Here is a 13170-nt window from a genome sequence, read left to right as displayed (position 1 = left end):
GTTGACATCACTTTCGCCAGCGGTTTGACGAAGACTGGGCGGTGTTTGATGTCATTTCCATTGTTCATGTCAGTGTATCCACCATCGACACAGCGCTGCCATCCTGGTTTACACTAGAATGCAAAGGTCACGATGCAGCTGTGTTCTGTCATTCTCCATCGGCAGATGACAAAGGTCTTCATCAGCAGATGCACGGCAGTCTTCACACCACACTCTATATAAGCTCAATAGTCTTTCTTCATGTCAGTGCAGAATATTAGCTGCACATATACAATGCGTATGTCCTGGACACTCTAGATAATAACCATAACTCAGAACCTGCACAGTTAAGGGAACATAAGTATTGCATTTTTTAAAGTTTTTTTTTATACAAAAAACAAAGTTTAATTATAAAAAAAAGAAACTGAATTTTCAGACAGTCGAAATAATTGATGGAATATTCACATCTTAAAGCACAAATTAAGATGAGTTACAAAAGTGTCCTTGTTGAATTAAGGTCTTCATACTCGCTCCAGTGCTTCCAACATAGGATACTGTTGCCCCTGATAACCACCATTCCAATGTTGTTTTGCTGGCCTCCAGCAGCAGTCTCCATAGTGTCATCAATCACAAGATTCATGACCTACGGAGATGCCCTGGACATGCGACCTCCATTAAGTTTTAATGATAGCTTCTTGTCCATGAACTTCTTAAGCTCGGGGGCATGCACTTTACTCATAATGCTGCTTGTTGTCTCGTATGGCTTTTCTTTTAAAACACAGAAGCTCTATAATGTTTCAATTAGTACAGTCACTATGGGCTGCGGATACAGTTCTTTCAGTTCAGTCTTGACTTTATTCTAATGCCACCACAAAGTGTGCTGCCCATGTTTATGCCCTGCTCAGAGAAGAAGTTGGCAGCCAATGGTAACCTGTTCCCATTGGAAAGCGTGACAAGGATCCATGCTTTAGGTTACAGAATGGAAATGGGTGAACCGTGGGAGTGAGGAAAATCATACACAATGTGACATAGGACACCAAGGAGGGAAATAAAGGATCCCTCAGGTCCCTGAGCCCAACCCTAACCATGTATGCTTGAGCAGACCCTTAGTGGCAGGGCCCCAGCCCATCAATAAGGAACGCTTGTCAGAGAGCTATGAGAGATCCTTCAGGCAATCTGTCCCCCTCAGACCTGCCTGTGGGTCCCCACGGATAGATTGGTATGAATGAATCTCAACAATTTGTTTCTGCAGAGGCAGTGTCTGGTGGCAGGCCCCGCTCAAACAGGGACACTTGATTCTGAACTACTGTCATTCCATGGTCGCAAATGCACAGTGGACCAGCAGAATCCCTCTCACTGCATCTCAACGAGAACCTCAATGGAGGCTCTGCCCATGGAGCTACACAAAGTAGTAACAGAGAAATGAAAACGGTACGTACATCGATAGTTTTTCATGAGCAGACCAATTCTCACTCTTGTGAAGGCAGGATGGCCAGCTGAAGTCTATCAAAAAATCATTGGTCAAGCAGGCGAGTGGAAAGGAGGAAAGATAAAAGGGGATGAGGAGAAGAGCAGAACATTATGAATCATTGAAGAGGAGTGAAAGGCCATGGAGGGTTAGGTGGAAGATCGAACAGTCGAGAAGAAGAGGGAGGTGTTAGAGAGAAGGGGCACAAGCTTGCTAGTAAGCCTGAGAGCAAGGGATGGAGGAGACTGTTGTAAGGTCTGACACTGACACCAAGAGGGCACCACTTGCCAATTTCTGCACCAACCAAGATCTTGGCTAGTATCACAAGGAGTCTGATGCCTGGTTCAGATCTAAACTACAGTGGGAACCAGAAGTGGTGGTGATAGCTATGGCGAAGAAAATCATACTGATGAGTTTGAAGAAAGAGAAAGTTACCAGCAACAAGAGCAATGAAAGAAGTGCTGGAGTTTAAAGCCCAAAGACTACGGGTAACCTTTTTGACCACCAATGGCCTGACTAAGGGAGAGAGGGAAGGACTGATGAACTACGGTCCTCTAGAAAGTTTGATTGGTTCATCATCTTTTCAGCTGGCCACTGCCTTGTTTTCCATTTTACTGAATCCCTTAGCATATTTATGTTGTTTAATAAAAGTGCTTGGGTCTCATTACAAGTTTGGTGGAGTGGAATAAAGTGGTGGTAATTATAATTACACCACCTGCACCTTTTTTGGAGGTAACATAATTACTGGTGTTTTTCCCTGCTCTGCTGAATTATAAATTTGGAGGTCAAGTATAGAATTTACCTCCAGCAACAAGTTGGAGGTAAATCTAGCACTTTATCTCCACGTATCAGTGGATTTACCCTGCGGTAATGCTGCCAGCAGTAAATCTGCCAAAAATCCCTATGGATTCAGAAAATGGGGAATTACCACCTTTCATAATCCAATGGTAAACCTATGGGACCTGGTAGGAACCTGAGGGCATCCTTCCATCTACTCCCTGGGATCTTCATCTCATTTGGCCCGGTAAAGGCCATTGCTTTTGGATCCCGAGCGTGGGGGTGGATATGCAAGGAAGGATCACCTGGGTAGAGAGACCTTGGGGAGTGGGGAGAGGATGTCTTTAGGTGAGGCATAGTATCCCCCTTTCCCTTGTCAGAATACACCCTACCCTCCCCCTGCCTTTGTAGGTTATTGTCATTCTTTCCTTCTTTCACACACACAAAGTGTGTCTGTCCCACATTCATATTCCCATTCATGAGTACCACTTCCAAGGTCAGGCATGTCCCACTAATAAAGTTAACTATGGCCAGGCACATGTCTTGCACCTGCAGCCAATTGAGAGTCTACAGGTACATAAAAGGAGAGACAGGCAAGAGCCAGGGAGAAACTCGCTTGGGGAGAAGGAGGTGGCAACCCGACATGAGGAATACGCAGAGGCTGGAGCGGGCCACGAGAGAATCGAGAGCCCTGCGGAACCTTGTGCCGTGTGTCCACAGCCGGAGCTGTGGGACACAGAAGTCTCCAATGTACATCCAACCACCGAAGCAAGGATCGGAAGAGACCAGCACTCCTCGCTGGAGCTCCAGGCAAGTGAAAGGGGAGCGAGAGAAAGCCAGAGAAGAAACGAAACACACCCGGAGGAGCAGTGATACACTGGTGAGTGACAGAGAGGGGTAAAACTCATGCCAAGACGCTCCAGGGGCTGGATTTGGGCAGAGGAATATGACAATCGAATGACAACTTAGAATTAATGGGTCTGGAGACCTAATGGAAGAAATTTGAATACCGAACAAGCTGCAAAGTACTTTTGAGTTACAAACAGTATATTGAATACCGAACTAGAAGAAAGATATGCAACGTATATGAAAACACTGCACAAGTAAAAAGAAAGCAATGTGGAATTATGAACAAAGTGAACATCAGTGAAGAGCACGTATTGAGTAAGTGAGAGCAAGAGATAGACAATGTGAAAGTATGAATACTGTGAAAGCCTGTAATGAGCACTCATGAAATATGTGAAAGAAAATCAAGTGCTGTGCACTTATGTACAGTATCAAAGCAAGGTGATGAAAAGGAATGAACACCACAAAGAAAGTTCTGTAAAAGTCACGTCAAGAAACTGCCATAGAGAAACACATTTGAAAGTGGACTAATGACATAGATTCAGAGAGAAAGCTTTTGTTGGCAAGGAAGTCCTATGAGAATACATGAATATAACAAAGTGCCAATGGTTATCAGTTGCGTGACCTGTAATGGGTGAACTGTTTGGTCTAATAATTGTGCCTAGACCGAGTAACCCCTACTTGGAAAGAACCAAGGAAAGTTAAGATACTGAAGATGTTTTGCCTTACAAGTGTTGAAGTGATTAAAGAAAGAATAACTCTATAGGAACTGTTGAAAAGCCTGAAAGGTTATAAAGTTGATATGTAAACATTATTGAAAGCCGAGAGATTTGAACTGACTGTGGTTTGAAGATGGAAAAGCTGCCTTCTTGGGGAAGGGAACCCCAAGACTTTGTGAACTGTGTTGAACTTGAGGAAGGGAACCCAGAGACCTTTTGAAACTGTGCTGAACTTGGGGAAGGGACCCCCAAGGCCTTTTTGTGGAATTGTTTTGAACTTTAGGACAGGGAAGCTGAAAAGCAAGCCAGGAGCTGGATGAAGCTCAGAACTTTATTTTTGAACACTGTTTCTTTTTGTTGCTGACGTCCCTACACATTGTATATCTTTAGTTGTGAGGGCAAGTTTAGGTTTTGGACACAGACGGGCCTTTCAGTTGAACTTAATTACACACACTATCCGTAGTTTCTTGAGGTAGGCAAATCCCACCTTAGCATAGGGTAAGTTAGGCCTTACTCCATCATGACATACAGAAATAAACCATTTTATTTTTAGAAAAATTAATCTGTTGTCTGTGTCTTACTTCATGATGCCTTCACAGACCAAATTGCAGTAACGGAACGGTAATTGAGTTTGACAGTAATTCAGCAGATTGACCACCAAATTAACACCAAACTTGTAATGAGGTCCCTTCAATTTTATAACCTGAGCTTTGAATTGTCTGTTGATCCTACGACTATGACATTTGGCACTTCAAGAAATCACAGCATTTAGGGGAGGGTTCGTGATGGGCAAATCAACAAAGCTGATTGGTACTCCTTGTATTACTCTTAGACAACATTGTGCACAATCAAGGATTACTTATAAAAAGAGCAATAGGAGTAACTAGATTTAAAAAAATGTAATCAACATTCACAGTAAAAGATAAAATAATGGTAAAGTCAAAACTAAGTTAAACACATATAGATTTTTTTATTGTCAAAATACTAGAACAATTAAGGCAATTTAATTCAGTAATAAACACAAAATGTTGAAAATATCTTAGGGCGGTATCCAACATGGGTTCCACAAGGTCAAATACTATTCCTGGATTCCTGCAATGAAGAAGAAGTCAAGAAAATGACAAAGTCCCAACATGAAGGAAGTCGAGGAAGAAAGTGCTTTTTCATTGACAGGCAGCAATATGATTACGTTAGAGCCATTTGGGGACTTTCCGTTATCAGTGACAAGAAATCAAATCTTTTCAGAGGTTTTCCATGCTCAGCACTCACTACTGGAAAGCTTCAGCTGACTCGGGTTCCCCAACTTCAAATACCCCTCTGGATGCCTCCTGGACAGTACTTAAATTTGGGATGAAAATGCTCTGATCTGCGCAAATCAATTTTCAGTGCCCAGCGAGGTAGCACCATGCAGGCTCAGGGACTTTGAGCTAATCTTCGGATAATTATTTGAGTAATCTTTCATGATTGTCCATGTTCAGGTCAACCATCATAGATTTCATTAGCTCCTGCAGTGCACTTCTAAGCACTAGCCAAGACCCTTGGCATTTTAGGAACCATTGTAATTGACCTGGATCACTCTGTGCATTGAAACATCCACCACCACCAGAACTGGGCTCTGAATGAAAGTTTTCATAGCAAGACAGGCTGGTCTCACTATCAGGATTTAGCCTTCTGTTCCCAGTTATATTTTGGGGAGTTGGCTTCTCCAACTCTGGAAATCAATCCATTGGCAAAGCATGGAAACCTTTTCAGGGTTAGCAGGTTCCAAGCAAAGCACCATCCATGGTAGGCAAGCAGCCCTTCAGGGTCAGATGACAGGGAAAACAGTCCAGAATCAAAGAATGTTACAAGTGAATGGCACACCAGCACACATGCTTGTAGCCTCATTGTAGGCCGATCAATGGTAGATATGATACTGACTTCTGGTGGTCCAAACAATTTGGTCTTTATTAATAGAGCTAAAGTGAGTAGTGGATGGATGAACACCTATTTGTTCTATAGGAAGAACTACAAACAACAGAAAATATCCTGAAGCAAACAATGTGCAGGACGCATCGACAGAACGTGGGGGTTTCTTACAGGTTCCTAGCACCTTATATGTTTCTGAATTGTGGATGAAATCATACAGTCCTCTAATCTATTATTGCAAGTTGTGTTTCTCCATCAGACTCCCCATCGGAAAAAGGAAAAATCTCCAAAAGGTTGGGGGCGTGGCTTGGACGGCCATGTAGAGGGTCGTGTTCGTGTGGAGCTCCGTTGATCCTGAGATGATCCTGTGGGAGCGGTGCGCGTGCGGTGACCAGCTGGCGCTGGAAAATTACATCCATGCGTGTGAACATGGAGGCGACACCCGTTGAAAGTCTGGTGGGTGTAGAAGGTTCGGATCCCGAACTATCCCTATTTGTCTGCCGCAGGTCCCGGATCGGGGACAAGGACAAAATGGCGGCTGTAACAAAGGAGATGCAGAGATCGCAAGAGCGCCGCTGCAATCGTCCGTCTAGGACTGGCAAGGCCCCTGCGGTGAACTCCGCAATTATCGGCCGCGGGCGGACTGGGAAGCGGAGAGAGAGCGCACGACGGAGGACGCACAAACCTGAAGTGGATTTAACCCACGGGCTGTAAGGGCACAGGATCCTGCCGAGCCAACTGCCAACCGTGACTGGGCCCGCGGCGGAGTCGTTGGAACGCCGATGGCGCCCAGGAAGACACATTGTGGCAGCGCTGGAGGGGAAAGGCCGCGTGATTGTTGCATCGGCAACAAAGTAGCCGCGGACCCTGTGAGCGGTGAAATCGTGGGAGCGGCTGCTGCTGCAGGCCCCTCGGCACTGCGAACCTACTCTGAGAAGGGGAAAACCCCATTGAGACTGCCGACAGACTGAGGCTGATCTACAGTGCGTTCTGGATACCCTCGGGCTGGGTTGCCTGAGAGGAGGGCAGTCGTGGGCGCTGTGGGGTGTGCTGGGCCCCCCCTTGGAGACACGGAGTGAAGTGGATGCTGTGACACCATAGGGTCCAACACGGACACGGCACACCATATGAGTGTGCATTGGCCTGATCACGCCGGACCTGCGCCTTGGAACGTCGGCGCGGATCAGCCGAACGTGCTGAAGCACACGGGGGCCCCCTGAATATGGGTGCGGGAGTGCCACATTGGTGACCGCCCTATACACCGGATGGCCTTGTGCCTGCGAAGCAAAGGCACGAAGGGGATGGGTGAGCGCTCTTGAGCGCTGTTCATGGATGATGCACGGCAGAGCCCGGTAACATAACACCGAGGGCGCGTGAGTATGTGGGAGGACACAGCCCACTCTGGGCGTGTGCGGCGGACAGGCGCAGGTTTGGACAGCAGTGGATGGTTTGTGACCACGCGGACAGTGGTGTGAAGAGAAGCACGGCAGGGTTTTGCCCGACTGACGCAGCAGGATGTCCTCCAAAGTGCTGCGACCCCGGATCAAGCAGCTCACGATGGAGGCCTATGCCAAGTCGCCCCCGGGCGCGGAGGGGGGCAAAAGTAAAGAGACCCCTGTGGCGGTGGCGGACCCACCGGGTACTATCCAGGAGGTGCTGGCAGCAATTGCTGACTTGAAGGTAGCCTGGGAAACGAAGTTGGGCCTAGCCATGAAAGAGCTGCAGGAGAGCCTGGACCTCAAGACCGGAGCGGTCCAGGAAGAGGTGACCCTGCTGAGGCAGGACGTGCGAACGATCGCGGAGCGCACTGGGGCACTGGAGAAGGAGTTGGCCCCGAACAGGGAGGCGTGCGCTGCACATGCTAAGGAGCTTCATGCCCTCGTGCAACGAGTAGGCAATCTGGAGGACAGAGCAGAGCAAGCAGAGGGGCGCGCCAGATGCAATAACATTCGCATAGTGGGTGTACCGGAAGGGATGGAAGGACCGAACCCCACTGAATACGTTGAAACCATGCTCTTGCAGGAGATTACAGGCGGGGAGTTGACCCAGGGGTTCGCGGTTGAAAGGGCGCATAGGGCCTTGACCAGGAGACCGGCCCCAGGAGCCCCCCCGCGGCCGCTGATCGCGAAGATCTTGAATTATCGTGACTGCGAGAAGATTCTCGAATTTTTCCGGAAAGGAGGAACGATAGAAAGGGGGTCAGCAAAAATAACGGCATATCCGGACTATACGCTGCTTGTACAGCGTAGTCGAATGAACTTCGGATCGGTGAAAAGGAGGCTTAGAGAAGCAGGCCATCGCTACATGTTGCTCTACCCTGCCAGGTTAAAGGTGTTTTACAAGAACAGATCCCTTTTCTTCGAGACGCCGACTGAAGCGATGGATTGGCTGGATATGCAGGGTCGACCTCAGGAACCGGATGTCCAGATGGAAGCGGCTGGAGATAAGTAGCACGTTGCGGAGGCACCCGTGGTGCCATAGTCATGACACTGGGACTGGAATATAGAATGGTATTGTGCTTGTGGGGAGGAAGTCACGGTATCTGCCGGCGGGTCCCGTTGGACGCACTTCTCCTAAATAGATGACCGGGAGCTCCTGAGAAGCACCCTCTGAACCCAATAGTAGTATACTTAGTTAGGTCACTGTTAGATTGGTGACGCCCTGCGGGGTCCTTGTTTTCGGATACGAGACAGGTCCAGACGTGGGTAGGCCTGAGATCCAGCGATGGAGCTGGGCAACTGTTGGGGGTTGGTAGGGAAGGGAGAGGGGGGGAGTTGTGTGCTGTAGATTTGGGGGATGGGGAAGGGGGGTTTTGTTTGTAAATAGTAGGGAGAGAGCCGGAAAACGAACTTGCAAGGGGAGCATTAAGGGAAGGGTTAGGATGGGGATAGTCCGAACAGATGGCATTGGGTAATCTCAAAGTTGTGACCTGGAATGTACGGGGCCTTAACAGCTACCTGAAACAAAATAAAGTGATGCTGTACTTAAAGAGGATGCGTATAGACATAGCCCTGCTGCAGGAGACCCACCTCACTAGGGAGAAGCTGGAGGTGGTTAGGAGGAAATGGAAGGGCAATGTTGTGGGTGCTGTGTACTCGGCGTACGCTAGAGGGGTTATTACCTGGGTGGCGCTGCATGTGCCGTTTCGGGTGCTTGGCTCTACGGTAGACCTGGAGGGTAGAATGGTGGTGGTAACGGGTCTCCTGGAAAACAGGGAAGTGCATATCATAAATTTGTATGCCCCCAATAACGACACAGCGGCTTATTTTAGGACCCTTTACAGTAAACTTGGCCCCCTGGCAGGGGGTACGGTGGTGTGGGGGGGACTTTAATTGTACCCTGAATCACAGGATGGACGGGTCAATGGACAGGGCAGGGAAAACCGTGCCGGCGGCTAAAGCGCTGGGAACCTTACTGAAAGACCTAGGCCTAGAGGATGTGTGGCGAAGGTTGCATCCTATGGATAGGCAATATTCACACTACGCAGCGCCACATGATTTGCACACAAGGCTAGATTATATGTTTGTAACGGCCGAGAAAGTGGGAGACATAGTGGGAGCAGAATACAAGGCCCGAGTATTATCTGACCACTCGCCCTTGGTAGTAGAGTGGAGACACCAGCCCCCAAGACCGCGGATCCCAACATGGAGACTCAGGACCGAGGCTCTGCCGGACAAGGGGTTCCGGGAGGGTCTGAGGGATGCCATCGAAGAATATTTTGATATAAATACGGGAAGCGTACGTTCTGTGGGCACACTGTGGGAAGTGTTCAAGGTGGTGGTGCGTGGGGTAGCCATTTCCAAAGCTAAAGGGCTCCAGGGGGGTATAGAAAAGGAACTCCAAGAAGCGGAAAGGGAGCTGGAAGATCTCACACGTTGCGAGAACACTGCCCATGATAACAGAACCAAGATAAAAGAGCTACGGTTGTCCTGCAGTGCACTTTGGGATAGGCTGTGCAGACTCAATTATAGGAAATACACGGAGAGGATACACGCAGGGTGCGACAAGCCGGGCAGATTGCTGGCCTGGCTATATAAGAGTGAGACCCCCCGCTCAGTGATCAGTGAGATTAGAGATGAGGGAGGTTGCATCTGCAACACCCAAGAGGGGGTAAACAAGGAGTTCCTCAAGTTTTACAGACACTTGTACGAGGACACGGGGGAGGATATGTGTCAAGACATACTGGACACATTGGAGGACATAGAGTTGCCCACCCTGGACGACCTGGAATGCGCGGAGTTAGACGCACCTGTCACCTCGGATGAGCTGGAGGTAGTGATTCAGAATCTGCCCACATGCAAGGTACCTGGTTCGGATGGGTTGCCTAGTGAGTTTTACAAAACATATAAGCAGGAGTTAATCCAGCCACTGCTTGCCACTTTCAACGAGGCCTATGAGCAGGGGGAACTCCCATTGTCCCTCCGCGAGGCGTGATCATCCCACTCTTGAAACCAGGTAAGCCGGCCTTGGAGTGTGGGTCTTACAGACCGTTGTCCATGCTCAACCAGGACAGCAAAATACTTACAGCAGTGCTGGCTAATAGGCTGAAGAAGGTGATTGGGAAGTTGATACACCCAGATCAGACGGGATATGTTCCAGGCAGGAACATCACCGATAACCATAGGAGGCTACACCATATCATTGACCAAACTGAGGAGGATACGGGCGAGTTGGCCATAGTGTCGTTAGACGCGGTCAAAGCATTCGACTCGGTAAGATGGCCCTGGCTGAAAGCGGTCCTGAGGGGATAAGGAATGGGACCTGGATACCTCTGTTCTACAGCACCCCGATGGCGAGAGTTAAAACGGGGTCCACAGTCTCAGACACCTGGCAACTTAGCAGGGGGACCAGACAGGGATGCCCCTGGTCACCCATGCTATATATACTAGCATTAGAGCCGTTGGCAATATGCCTGTGACAACAATATGGGGAGGTGGGCATAAGTACTGTAAGTGGTAGGCACCTGATATCACTATATGCGGATGACATGCTTCTTTATTTGCGTTATCCGGAAGAAAATCTGCAGTATGTGTTGGAGGTAATGGAACGGTACGCCACCCTTTCAGGCATATCGGTGAACCCTAGAAAGTGTAGTCTGTTTCCTTTGGGCGGATATAGGAATGTCCCGTTACAGAGGCTGCCTATCCTGCCAATACCGTGGCAGATTGAGACATTTAGGTATTTAGGAGTAAATATTTACCACAGGATCGAGGCGGAACACAAACATAACACGGAAAAAGCGACAGAGGGGATCAAGAACAGCATGGTATTTTGGGCTAGATTGCCCCTGACTATGATGGGGAGAGCCGCCTTGCTCAAGATGGTGGTCCTGCCTAGACTCTTGCACTTTTTCGTGAATGTCCCGTTTTTGATACCCAGGAGCCTATTTGTGAAACTTCATAGCGTGTGTAGGGGTTTCTTATGGGGTAACTCCAGGAACAGGGTGGCTCTGTGGAAGCTCCAGAACCCGTGTGACAAGGGGGGTATAGGCCTGCCAAATTTTGAACTCTATTACCTGGCGGGGCAGCTGCTGTATGTGGCCAGGTGGCTTTCGGCCGAAGACTCAGCAGCGGCTAGGCTTCTGCGTGGGGACTCAGCCCCATACTTTTTGAACGAAGTGGTGTGGTTGCGTAGGGACAAACTGGTGGGCAGGGGGCGGCTGCTGAGGCTGGGCTGGGAGATCTGGCAAAGGACATGGAGGATGATGGGGGATTCGGAGCTGTACTCCCAGCAGGCCCCACTGGTGGCGCTGTGCGGGAGCGACTCTCAACTACTTGAATCGGTCCGTAGATACTGGGAACAGGTAGGCCTGGCCACCCTCGGAGACATATGGCAGGAAGGGGAGGCATTGGACTTTCAGAGGTTGCAGGAAGAGACGGGGGTGCATGGTGGCCAATATATAACTTACGCTAGGCTTGTGAAAAAGACTAGAGAAAGATGGCCTGAGACAGTGCTTGCGGAGGATCCTGATGCCTCCCTGGAAACTATGTATGATGTATCGGAAGGCGGGCACGAAATATCGAGGATATACGAGCTCCTGCAAGTAAGGGCTGGGAAGGAATTTCTCCAATTGAGACAAGATTGGGAAGAGGAGGTGGGAGGACCCATGACAGATGGGCAAGGGGAGTGGGCCCAGAGATACCATAAAAAGGTGTCCCGGAATGCAAGATTCCAACAACTTCAATTGTACGTTACCCATAGGGCTTATCTGACTCCCGGGGAAATTGCAAAGTTTGGGGGACCGGCTACGCAGCAATGCCCCAGGTGTGGGGAGGTGGATGCAGGGCTGCTACACATGTTTTGGGCTTGCCCGGAAGTGCACAGGTTTTGGGATGAGGTTAAAACAAAACTGGCTGGTGGGGGGGTGATGTTGGACGTGGAATCGACCTGGTCATGCATGCTTGGGCTTTTTCCTAGACCCCGACATTCAAAACACATAAGCAAGATGAAGGACTTGGCTTATGTTTTGGCCAAGCACAGGATTGCCATGGGCTGGAAGGCGGCCCACAGACCTAGGGTGGAGCTATGGTGGGTGGACCTCTTAAAATGGGCCGAAGCTGAATCTGTGGTCTGGTTTGAAGCGGTCACTAGGGGGGGCGAAGAGGAAGTAGGGCCCCTGCTGGCCTGGTGGCAATTGGTGGTCTCTATGGCAAATCCTCACCAGGGTAACAACGGAACAGAGGACTCGGATGATGACCGCTTAAGTATTGTGCTACCCGATAATGCTCCAGTAGACATGTGAGAACTGGCTCTAGTTCAAGGGGGGGTGGGGAGTTGGGGAGTTCTAATGGAAATGTGATGGTCTAATGATGTTTTCTTTGCGTATTGAAACAGTTGTAATGTGTGTTTTGTTTGGTTTTGAAAATATAATAAAAAAAATTTTAAAAAAAAAAGTCTCCAAAAGGTTGGTCAATGAAAATGTTCAACACATAGGACCTCATTGCGAGGTATGCGGTAAGGGGTTAATGGCACCGGTAAAGGTGCCAGAGCAGTCAACCTTTTACCGCCTCAATACGAGTCTGCTCTGTATAAATAGCAATAAGGTGACCCATTTCTTGGGACAGATTGCGAAGGAATTGTGCACAACACTCCAAATGAAACAGAAAGTACAATGACCTCACCATCCCCAATCAATCGGTCTAGTCGAGAAATACTATGGCATGATTAAAAATAAGCTTGCCAAATTGTGTGTTGAAACATGCCTTACCACTGGTAGTTTCAGTATTCGAAGTATGATAAACATGAAAACTGGTTAAGTCCCCATGAAGTCTCAATGGGCTCTGCCATGTGTCTTTTCTCATCTTTACCAAAGACGCCTACATAAATCCCCATTTGACTGATGACATGATGCTACAGTGCTAGACGAGTCTCATTTCCTGTATTAAGTCTGTCTACTCTTAGGTAAAGGCAGCCTTCCTTAGGGAATGCGACAGAAAGAGCGCTACCTTCACTGGATACAAGAGACTATGTTTA

At 48.6% G+C, this 13170-nt stretch overlaps 1 pseudogene; it reads right to left on the bottom strand.

Moving 5' to 3' along the window:
• Positions 1-500: 500 nt before the first annotated feature.
• LOC138493224 (small nuclear ribonucleoprotein G pseudogene) lies at positions 501-718 on the bottom strand (annotated as a pseudogene).
• Between the last annotated feature and the right edge of the window lie 12452 nt (positions 719-13170).

The sequence above is a fragment of the Ambystoma mexicanum genome, chromosome 10 (genome assembly GCF_040938575.1).
Source record: "Ambystoma mexicanum isolate Mex_15411 chromosome 10, UKY_AmexF1_1, whole genome shotgun sequence".
NCBI lineage: Eukaryota > Metazoa > Chordata > Amphibia > Caudata > Ambystomatidae > Ambystoma > Ambystoma mexicanum.
This window is presented reverse-complemented; position numbering and strand designations above follow the sequence as displayed.